A 9,122-nucleotide genomic window follows, 5' to 3' on the forward strand; every position below is an offset into this window, starting at 1 on the left:
GCATGGCACAAGCCTTCAGCATATGCCAGCGAGTATGTTAATCTTTCTGTACGTCGATGCAAGTTTTTTAAGCTTTGTACATGCTGTAGTGTGGCAAAGCCTTAATTTGAAGAGGTGTGGAGCAACCTTTACATCTTTTGTGTGTGTATGTGAATTTACAAGAGTCTCACTTAGCCTATCTTCTTTTACGTGTTGGTATCACAGCTGTATCACGTATCACGCTCACAAACACCACAGTGAAAGGTTTAAAATATATGCACAACCAAACCTTTGTGAAATATCTGCACTTGACTGATATCACATGCATGACTTAATAATTTTATACGTGACTCGAATGACCTCTGATTTGTTTATCATGTAAATATTTTGAACTTGTCATTTACACCTTTATATAACGTTTCTTACTCTATACTTACCATGAGGGGTATTTACATACTAAAATAAATCACAGAATGACATCGAAGGTATAATCCAATAAGTATTTCTATGTTATTAGGTTCACAATCAAGCATCACGCCACAACAGTTACGATTAAGTAGTAATTCGTTCCGGTGATGACTCGGAATGAAATTTTACACAGAAAAAAAAAATGTTTATTACTTGAGTAAATTTGAGTAGAATAGGTTAATCAGACAATTTTTTTTTACTAGAAATAAACATGGTAAATGGAGGGGGGGGGGAGGGGGGAGGCATTAACAATGTTCAAATAGATATTTCTATATATAGTCCCTGATTAGACTAAGTGTAAAATTTATGCAGTTCTTTATATATACGATGGACAATGTTTAGCAATTCATGCACCGATCCAGTCCAGTCCACTCATATTTTTTTATTTTTATTTTTTTATTTTCTATTTATTTATTTATTTATTTATTTTTTGAGTTTTCAAATTGTAGTTTTTCTCGGGGGGGGGGGGGGGATGGACAAGTTTGCGTTTTTTAAAATTTATCTATTTATTTTTTAAGTTTTGGGTAAATTTCTCAGTTGGATTTTTTTTGGGGGGGGGGGGCATGGACCCCCCCCCCCCCCCGAAGAATTCCTGGATCATCTCCTTCTGAGGAAACAATAGTGAACATGAATCACTAACTCTAATGAATAAATAAGGTAAAGTCTTGGAAACCACATTTTACAATTACCGTAATCACACCTCATCAAGTCTAGAGACTGTAATTATTTCTTTTACATGGACAGGTAAGCAACTAATGATTAAAGTTTCCAATCTGAATACATGTACAAAAACTTGCAGATTTTCATATTTTGATTAGTTTACCAGCTTTAAGGACACATACAAGAAGAACTGAGCATACTTTATTTTTGGATGAAAGAGAACTCTGATCTTGTCTACATTAGCCGTAGTATTTTAAAAATGCATTTCCCCTTCCGATCAAAACAGTTTATCATACACGTACCTCCATTATAAAGATATCTAATCTTTCTAAATTCTTTTTATACAATACATGTGTAGGTGTTCCATTGTGACATACATCAGGGACATTGTATTAGAAAATATTTAAATGAATTTGTTCATTTGAAATTCTGTAAAATCAGTCGAGAAACATTTAAAATCGAAAAGTGTGATTCTTATATGGTGAGAACGTACTGTTAAATACTTTTGTAATCATACATATTTGAAGCAGTTTTTTTTTTTTTAAATAAAGAATAAATTACAAATGAAGTGCATGTCTTGGACAAAGATAAATAAGATAAATAATTTCTAACTTCATAAAATAATTTATTTAACTTCTGAACTGAAGATGTGTTGATGGCAATATGTGTGACTATAAAGGATAGAGATAATTCCAGTTCAGTTCATAACTAGAACAAAGAACCAGATACGTTTGATATATTACATGAAGTATAATTTTTTATATAAGTTGAACATAATTAATTGATACGAGTGCATGAAATAGAAACATGTCAACATTATGAATAATTCGAGAAAATTCGAACTTAGACTCGATGACGACTGCAAATTATGCTTAACAAATGGATTGGGCCATGTAGTGGATTTAAAGTTATATGGAAATATATTTAAATAATTCTTTTACCTTAAAGTTTGATTTTGTGGATTATAACTAAGGGATTTGAACATAAATTTTTCAAGGGCATATAAACAACGGAATCTAAATACTCTATGTTTATCCAGTGATTGATTAATATCTTTGTATATGGAAACGATGTGATGTTTTGTAATTAACGCTTTAATTCACGGTAAAATCAACAGAAAATTAACTTACCTGATGAGATCATTTGTTGCTTTGTAGAAAAATCGAGATCATTACACACCGGAAGTCGGCCATAGTATTAGTCTGCATTGCGCATGCGCTAGAATCAAAACCGAGTAAAGTGTGTAAGGGCCATTTTTTTATCATAAGTCGGTGTGTGAAAATACGGGTGTAAACCGTCAAATGACACCAACTTTTTTTCTCGATTTTTTGGGCATAAATAATCGAGAACTACCCATTTTTCGTAAAACGGCAACTCACTACAGTGATTACTGTAGTGACTTGAAAAACTGTAGTGAGTTGATTGATGTGTCAATAAGTACCTGAGCTGAGTTGAAGGTGTTTACAAACGCACACCTACACACACACACACACACACACACATGGTTCACACTGCCACCATCTGATAGACATATAGTTTCTTAATTAAGGTCATAGTGTACTTAAAATTAGGGGAAAGCAGTGTTTTTATCATAGTATTCTTGTATTTAACTGTTATTGGATTCAAACGAATGCTATATGGTAAAATTAGAGCTAATTTATATTTATTCAAGGGTATCTAATTTGTTTGTTTTTTTTTAAATTTCAATTTATATATAAAAGCATAAATTTGTGGAAAATGAAAAAAATAAGTTTAAGCAATAATAAAACCTACATAAACCCTGTTACAAATTTCTGTATTTTTTTTTTTTTATTTTATTTTTTTGAGTATCCTATGTCCCTTAAAATAGTTTGATGAGGTGGCCTTTGTGACTTGCTGAAATTGAATTACTCAGTTTATATAGAGTTTGTGACTGGAAGCTGTAATACATTGAAATAAGAACTGAGAAATTCTTGTTAATAATAACAATTGATAATATGGATTTTTATGCATTTTGTGGAAGATAATGGCTAGATAGAAATTCTTTTGCATATTCCTAGGTAAGTCTAATTAGATATTTAGATACTGAGTAGATAAGATAGTCGTTTTTAATTGAGATTAATATGTTAGCAAACTGGATTTTACAGATAATAATAATAACTAGATGCGATCTCGTTGCGAGCAACGAGTGGGTCTTCCGTCCGATTTTTGATAAGATGAGATAAGAATTTGAATGAGATTTTCGTTCAAATATAATGATACAAATGAATTGTTTATACGAACAATTTTGTTCAGTAATGTGTAACAATATATTGATCATTAAAGGGTTATAGAATAAAGACTTTCCGCCAATCTTGGTCAACCCTTTTTCTTGATATCATCTTAAAGGGTTTTTATCACGTATCTAAATTTCTTAAAAATGAAACACTATTATATTCTTGAAACATATTATTATCGTTTTATTATGAAATAATGTTGAAAACGACCGTAATTAGACGATAAAACGCCCGTAATATAGGGTCCTCGAAGTAAAAATCTCCACTAATTAGATAGGGGTCACGTGGTACTGAAACGTCATAGGTGTCAATGGTCAATAGAACTTGTTAAAGCTTATCGTAAGAAAAAATACATTGAATAGATTTTTAAGCTAAATAAATAGAATACACAGTTTGGCCGGTTGAAATATTGACATAGACTATATTCCTTTGGTTATGGACGGTCAATCTTTTAGGTATGAACGTCTAGCAGAGAGAAATAACCCGAAACTATGCCGACAATTTGAGAGAGGTCACCAAAGACAAAGCCGTTGACAACTCGGGACTTCAACTAAATAGAACGAATTACTAAAGTTTAACTTCGTAAACATTTATAAATATGGGAATTTTAAACTCTCCTTCATTATTATTTCAATTAATTATAAAATAAATAAATCCTGTATATCTTCTATTAGCTCTAGCAGTGAATATCATGTACTAGAAATGACATTTCTTCAATGACGCCGTACGCCATTACGAAGTTCACAACATTCCTACTAGATTCTGTGCGACTTTAAAAAAAAATGCGTGTTTGTCATTTATTATTTTTTTTTTAAGTATCTTTCCTTAAAATATGTTATAGGACAGAAAAAAAATCGTGATAGATCGGGCATAAACGATTGTTCTGAATGGAGATAAATGCCATCACATTTGCAGAGGAAGGCCCCCCTTTTATCTCTCGACCAAGTCCAGGAAATGTGGGGAAAAAAATCTTCCTAAAACCTTTCTTATGCACATTTGTGCACCATAAAGCCATAAATTATACCTTACAAGTTGTCAATTATTCAATTATCACTTAGTTATTTTCTAACAGGTTTAAAAGACACAACAAATGAGCCCTTTTGTATACACAATAAGTACTTCGCTTGACCAGGATTGACACCTATGACGTCAGAGCAATGGCGCGTAACATCGGCGATCAAAATATGCATATTGAGAAATTCAAACTTCGAATCGCTGAAATATCAAAAATATAAATTTTCTAGCAAAGCTTTTTAAATATATGATTTTAATAGCATGTAAACTTTGTCATATCAAAAAATTTTGAAACGTGATAAAAACCCTTTAAAGCTTTAATGATTTTGACAATTTTGTTCAAAAAATATTCAGATAATGATTTTTATGTATTTTAATGAAACATGCATAAACACAAAATGAACAATCTGATCATATACCTACTTCTAAATGTAAAATCCTTTATATTGTGATGACTAATGAGGGCAGGCAAAGTTGGGTACCATTCTCTGAAATGAAGAAGATAATAAATGATTAATTTATGTTACATGTTTTATGTTTAACTCACAATAGGTCATGCATACAATGTACATGCAAGTGCTGAGTGGGCTTATTATACACAGTAGCATAAAAAATGAACATGTTGATTCTGCATTTAATTATTTTAAATTGCAATCAGATAAGAAAAAAAAATATTTTTTAACCACAGTAGGGAAATGAGTATATAGCAATAACAAACTGAAAAAGGTATAATAATCTGATCATGTGACAAAGTATTTGTAAATATTTAACCTCCCTACCCCTCCCCTTTCTACACAACCTCTTTTTTCCACATCCGATTTCTGTGTATATAACAATAGAATAAAATTTTAATAGTTCAAGTCATTAAAACATTGCTTAAAGGGAGAGATATGTATAAACATGCACACATTTACAGTGTGTAGTATATTTACATCATCTTGCACCAAACAACTGCGATTATGATCTGTTATTGTCCGCCGCTGACGGTTCAAGTGGAATTATCCAGACAAACAGAGCACATTTAACAGAGAAACATGTTATTGAACTGTAACACAAGTAGGAATCGAGTTAGTCATCCAAACATGCTGAAGAAATACGATCTTTTGATGTCCGATCTCTTCTTTGTTTACATGCGAAACTTCTTCCGGTGATCGTTCACGGTTAGAACGTACGCCATATTACTCGAAGATAATAGAATAAATGTGTGTTAAGAAAAAAAAAGTCTATTTACTTTTGTGATTTTATAAATAATTCTTTTGTAAACGTTCTCTATCCTTTTGCGTTTCTGTAATTTATTCTGACATATGAATTAACCTTTACTCGAATCTGATTGGCTGTAGGATACAGGATGGTATAGGATAGGATTGGATTAACTACAATATGTTTCTATCGTGAATCCTCAATCCTGAATCCTATCCAATCCCATCCCATGTCAACTTGTGGGACAGCAGCACTGTACCAATATCTGTGAAAATAAGATATTTTCTACTACTTCCTCTTTGGCCGGAAGTGACGTTATTCGACGCATTTTGATGATCTCGTAAGCTGCTACTTGTCATGTTGAACAACTTTGCTTCTTTGAAGTATTACAAATTCTCAATACTTTTTGAGATATCAGGAAAAATATTTTGCCCCCTTTAGATTCCTTATTTTAGGGGTCAGCCCTTTTTTCGAGATATCATTTAAAAGATCTTGTAATTCTGCACAAATTTTGTTATATATATTTTAACAAAATATTTCCAAGTAAAAAGATATCGTACAGAAAGTGTTCGAAAATTTGAATTTCTCGATACGACTTTTTTCAGGCCATAGGGAGCGTCGACATGTGGCACTTCCGGTGGAAGTTAACTACATATTACAGATCTACATATTATGTTGCTCTGTCTTCGCTAAAAGTTTCACGTTCCTGTGATGAGTGGTTTCTTAGAAAACCTGCGGAAAAACTGACCCTCAAATAATCATTAAATCGCAAAAATCTTCGGACCGGAAGTGACGTCATTAAAAAAAATATGTTTCTATCAGACCTGAAAGTTTCATGAAAATCGAGCGAACCGTTTTCGAGAAATCGCGTGCACAAAATCGGTAAGAAAAAAATTAAGAAGAAAAACAGTGGAAAAGAAACCTAAGAAGAACAAGAAGGTCTTCCGCTGAAGACGGAAGACCTTAATAAGAAGAAGAAGCTTGAAAAAGAAACATAAGAATAATAGAAGGGTTTTGCACTGAAGACGGAAGACCCTAATAATAAGAAAAGTGAAAAAGAAACAATAGAATAATAGAAGGGTCTTTTTCGTTTCCGAGATATTTGCAAAAGAAAAATATTAAGGGGCCGGCCCTTAAACTACTTAATGGGGATGTTTAGCAAAAATTGAAAGGTTGCATATTGTTCAGAACATTATTTTGAACATCTTTTGTTCAATATTGCTTATCAAAATATTTCCCACTTTCGAGATATAAAGTGTCAAAGATTTAGCATTCTGGTCCCTTGTGGCCCCTAATTTATGTAACATATGATGTATATAGCATGACATATGCTTGTAAATTGTTGAGATTGACATTTTGGCTTCAGTAATGCATTACAAAATATTGATCGTTAAAGAGTTATTGATTAAGGACTTTCAGTCCCTCTCGGCCCCTATTTTGAGGGGCCAGTCCCTTTTTCTTCATACCACTTTAAAGCTGTCATGTTTTTAAGCAATTTTTGTTCAACAATTAATCAGAAATTCTTTTTCGTTTCCGAGATATTTTCATTAGAAGAATTTAGGGGCTGGCCCTTCAACTCCTTAATAGGGACATTTAGCAAAAAATAAAAGGTTGCATATTTTTGAACATCTTTTGTTAAATATTGCTTATCAAAATATTTCCCACTTTCGAGATATAAAGTGTCAAATATTTAGCATTCTGGCCCCTATGGCCCCTAATTATGTAACATATGATGTAAATATCATAATATCTGGTTGTAAATTGTTGAGATTAACATATTTGCTTCAGTAATGCATTACAAATTATTGATTGTTAAAGAGTTATTGATTTAAAACTTTTGGCCCCTCTCGGCCCCTAATGTGATGAGTCAGCGCTTTTTTCTTGATATCATGTTAAAGATCTTGTCATTCTGCACAATTACTGTTCAGTATGTTTTAACAAAATAATTATACTTCAAAAGATATGATACAAAATGTCTCGAAAATTCACTCATGATTCGTGTCCTAAATTATGACCCCTACCGAGCTTCTACACTAGGCATTTCCGGAAAATATCTAAACCCAGGTGCAAAATGGCAACATGTCTGCTATCATCACTGAAAATTTCAGCGCTCTAGCTTAAGGTTGAATGAGTGTGAGCTTTTTTACCACAAAGTGGAATGAAAGTTGCATTCAGTGTAACGTCAGTTGAAGTGTATGAAACATTGAATAATTAATTATGCTGTGCATCTACCTTTCCTGCATATATTTTTTCGATAAAAATACGAATTAAAATTATCTGCATTGCCAACGAGTACGTCTTGTTTTTATTACGACAACTGACCCGTTTCCGATCTCCATAGTAACTACAACGCGCGATTTCCCGAACTGACAGACGAGAGAAAATGGGACATGCAAAGGGCGGCTTTGCCACCCGCAAACGGAATTTTTTGTACAAAAACCAGTCAGAAGCCCAGAGGCAGAGGTGGATGCGGTGTCATAGTGACCATATGTGTTCAAAAACCGGTAAGAAAAGCGGCAAATCATAATGTAGGCCTAGTCCATCAAACGACGGTTACGAAGGCTAAAAATTACATATCCCTAATCGATCTCAGACTGTGTAAATGTTACTAGCCATAATAAAAATGTTGTTGGAATTCATATATTAACAAGGAATCAGCCGTATCAAGAAATTTTGAGCGATTAAGTGATTCATGTTGCTTTTGATGATAACATTTTTCTTCAAGAAGTCCTTTCTTTTGATTAGAGTTATTCCCCGTTGTGAAATAGAGAGTACGTAGCCCCGGCATTTATGTAAACAAAATGCTCGGAGATTGCAAGGAAACTAATCTGTAAAGTTCAGAGATATTTCATTGAATTAATCAATATTTGTGCAAGTTGATAAACTTTTAAATGCCAAGTGATATCATCAGCAACCAAGATTCTTCGTTGAGCCATCTGCCCCCCCCCCCCCCCCCCCCCATGTGGGTAGCACTAGCGTTCAACTCATACACTTGTAAGTTCAGACCCAGGTATGAATAGGAGAGATTTTCTGTTGGAAAATATGTCTTTAAAATTGAATGAATTTGATTCATAATACTAATTATTAATTCAAATTGTGTAGGAACTTCGAACAAAAACATGTCAATACTGCATGGGTCACCACCATGGGCATTTAGTGCAGTGCAAAAATGGTAGACAAGTCAAATGTTAAACTTTAATTGACCATCAAAGTTAAACTTGCATAACAAAAGGATTTTAATACTGTAATTTTATTACAGATTAATTCCTTTATCTTTATTTATATACACTGTGAGGATTGATAAGGGATACAAATGTACATATGAAAGAAGTAATGTTAGGGTTATGGTGTGAAAAAAAAATGTTGGTCTGCATAAAGTTAACATATTTTTTTTTTACGTTAAGGGGTCTTATTTCAAGATCACTTGACAACACAATTTCTTGTGATTTATTAATAACTTCCATGGAAAGTTTGAATGGAAAGTCAAATAAATTCAAAGTCAATTCATAGTGAAAGTCAGGATCACATTCGAGGTCATATCAGTAT

This window comes from Saccostrea echinata, unplaced genomic scaffold, assembly GCF_033153115.1.
Source record: "Saccostrea echinata isolate AGI-Se365-2 ecotype Australia unplaced genomic scaffold, CSIRO_AGI_Sech_v1 ptg000005l, whole genome shotgun sequence".
Taxonomy (NCBI): Eukaryota; Metazoa; Mollusca; class Bivalvia; order Ostreida; family Ostreidae; genus Saccostrea; species Saccostrea echinata.